General features: G+C 39.9%; 1 protein-coding gene across 1 annotated transcript in view; it reads left to right on the top strand.

The window, feature by feature from the left end:
* Ttc19 (tetratricopeptide repeat domain 19) overlaps positions 1-3410 on the top strand; it is a 34908-nt gene that overhangs the window by 8749 nt on the left and 22749 nt on the right. The gene's annotated exons all lie outside the window — the stretch shown is intronic.

The raw sequence follows: 3410 nt of genomic DNA, 5'->3' as shown, positions 1-3410 counted from the left end.
TCCTTCCCCCTACCCCTTCCCCCTTCCTTCTTTCTTTGTCTTACTATGTAGCCCTGGGTGACCTGGACCTTGCTGTATAAGTCAGCCTGGCTTTGAGATCTAAGTGCTAAGATTAAAGGCGTGTGCCACCATGCCTGCTTTTATTTTGGTTTCTTGATTTGGTTTGAAGTACTAGGGATTTTCAGGTTTGACCTTCATGCAGAAATTCATTGCATACCTACTCCATGTCAAGGGATAGCAAGTTGCTAGGGAATACCATGGTCAGCTTTCTCATCCCTCACCATAAAATAAGAACTTTGGAATAGTTGTCTCTGCTCATATATCTTCTAATTCTTTTCAACATAATCAGGTTTTCTTTTTTATTACTTTACTCTAGCCACCTTTATTAGACTCACCAAATCTAGCATGTAACTTTCTTATTAGTAACCGACTTACGGGATCCGGAAACACTTTCCTTTGTCTTCTGGGGCTTCTTGCTGATCTCTTCCCATCCTCTTACTGGTTTCCAGATGGTGACCAACCTCAGGGGTATCTTCACCTGTTTCTTTTTTCTCTGTGACTCACATCCTAGGAAATACCATGTAATCCCATAACCTTTGTTATATTTAAACCTCAGCCTGAGCTGGTGTCAGGACAGCTTGAGGTTCTGATTACGTATCTTACCTTTGATTTGAATGTTGAAGAATCATCTAACACTTAACATATCCAAAATGAGTCTCTTGATTTTTGCCACTCAAAAATTGTTTCTTCACTAGTCAGCCCCAGGATAGTAAGTGACCCCAGCATTTGCCCACTTGCTTTGGCCAAGAGCCCAAGAATTATCTGTAATTTCTTCTTTATACCTAATCTATTGGCAAGTTATATTGGATCAACTATTAAAATATGTCTATATCAAACTTCATGTCTGATCCTTGTATCCCACTGCTTTGATGGAAGCCTTGATGCTGATAATCTCACAGATTTTTCTGCTTCCTTCCCTTTACTTCTTCAGGTAATGTTACCCATGTAGCAGGCATACTAGTCTTTTAAAGACCCCATTGAATTTGTTTTTTTGTTTTTTGTTTTTTTTCTTTTTTTTTTTTTGGTCTTTTTGAGACAGGATCTCCCTGCAACCCCAGCTGGTCTGGAACTCACTATGTAGACCAGGCTGGCCTTGAACTCACAGAGATCCGCCTGCCTCTGCCTCCCGAGTGCTGGGACTACAGGCGTGTGCCACCATGCCCGGCTAAGACCTCAGTGAATTTGTATCACCTTTAGAATATACTTATAATCCCATGTGAACCTATGACTGTCCAACATGATCTGACTTCCACCTGCCTCTGTGGCATCAAGTCTCTCCCTTTGCTCATTTCACTTACCACATTGTTCTTTTCCTGGTCTTGTACATCCTGAGTGCATCCATCTCAAGGCTTTTCACTTGCTAGACTTTGACTAGGCTGTTCTCACCACTGCCTCACTTCATTCAGGTCTACTCAGATAGGTTCCTTCCAGGCCTACTCTTAACACAAATATCTCTTCCCCTTTTTGTGGCACTTTACCTCTTTATCGTTTACTGTTCTCCATCATCCTTCAAAGTAGAAGTATGTGTTTTGTGTGCTTGTGTCTATATCACCAATAAAAGTACTCTTTTGTTCAAGCGTTTTTAGTATTTGTCTTTGCTACCAAAGAGAGATCAGCATATCTATTGCATTAAATCCTTAGTACCTAAAAGAGTGCCTAGCACATGACAGAGACTCAGTTATTTCTGAAAGAAAGAACACAAAATTCAACAAAGACCAGAAAGTAAATACAGTTTAGAACAGTGCAGAAGTGCTGTGAAGAGACCCACTAAAAGGTATGAAAGCAGGGCTAACTACAGACCATGAAGTGTTCACGTCCTTGTGAACTTAGATTTAGAGTACTGGTATTTTTTTTCCTTTTGCTTTTTGTGTTTTGTTCTTTAAGATGGGGTTTTGCTTTGTAAGCTAGATTGGCCATCAAACTTGTGGCCATCCTTTGGCCTCAGCCTTTTGACTGGTGTGAGGCACTGTGTTTGGTTCTTAATACTTGTCTCTTTCTCTCTCCAGAATCTCATGAATATCAGGTTGACCTCAACCTTACTGCGTAGCTGAGGGTGACCTTATGCTTGAGATCCTCCTGCCACTACCTCATGAGTACTAGGATTTCATCATGCCTGTTTTATGCAGTGCTGAGGTTTGAACTTAATATTTCATTCATGCTAGAGAAGCACCTTACCAACCACATTCCTAGCCCTTTGATGCTAGTTTCTTTTTTTAAAAAAATAATTTATTGAGAATTCATACATGCGTATAAGGCATTTTGATCAAATCCATGCCCACTCCCTCCCCTCTAACTCCTTCCACATCTCCCCATCACTTTTTTCTGATAACTTCATGTACTCGTTCTTCTTTGATTTATTTATTTATTTATTTTTTTATGGGGCTTTTGGCTACTCTAATATTCCCCCTTCTGAAGAGGTAACCCTGAAATCTTTTAAGGATTAGATAAAAGCTCCCAAATATTTTTGACATTTTTGGCCTTTGGAATGGAGTAGGTTGCTAAGAGGCCCAAGGACATTGCGAGTTTTAGTCAAGAGACTGGCTACTTTTCTTTGGGGTCTTTTTACCCTAACTGCTTAGTGAATTCCTACTTCCTGTTCTTATCACACCATCCTCTGAAGAGGTTTCCCAAATTGCCAATAGGGAATTGGGACGCAGACCACTCTGGCCTCTTCCTTGCTGAACAGGGATGCAGGGTGAGACCATTGGAGTACCCCTTCAGTGTGGGTCCATCTAAAAACTCCCAAATTGTGTAACTCTTATCTTGAGGAGGAAAAGAAAGTCTTTGAATCATGAATAGGAAATGTGAAGGAGAAATAAAAGAAAGAACATTACAAGTTCTAGACAAGGAACTAGAAAAAAGTCAGAACAGAGCAATTTTCAAATGTTAATATGAGAGTCCATTGGAATTTCCTGACATCGGCTTCCAAAAGCATCCCTCTGTTGGGTTCCTCCTCATTTTTCTTTTGTCTTCCAAGGCTGGACTCTAGAGTGATGGATTCAGGATTTGCTTTCAGGTATTTTGATAGCTGTTGGAGTAGTTAGAATCAGTGTCAGTTCCCTCTCAAAGGCTTCTAGATATGGGGGAAAAACAAATTTATCCATTGTTTTAGAACAATAGCTGGTGTCTCCCTTAGCTACAGGTGGTCATTACAGTATTGGAGACCAAGATTTGAAGTCTTAAATCTGAGCAGCACTTTCTGGTTAGGAACAAAATCATTAATGAGAAAAAATTGCCTAAATAACTTTTAATATATACTTAAGCCTAATGTCTGGGAAGTGTAATCCCTTGAACTCTTAAAGAAATATACTGATGATTTTACTCTTTGGTTATCCTTTGCTTTTGGGTGT

Source organism: Nannospalax galili, unplaced genomic scaffold (assembly GCF_000622305.1).
Source record: "Nannospalax galili isolate Female #2095 unplaced genomic scaffold, S.galili_v1.0 scaffold530, whole genome shotgun sequence".
NCBI classification, from domain to species: Eukaryota; Metazoa; Chordata; class Mammalia; order Rodentia; family Spalacidae; genus Nannospalax; species Nannospalax galili.
Note: the sequence above shows the minus strand (reverse complement) of the source record. Positions and strands in the feature narration are given on the sequence as shown.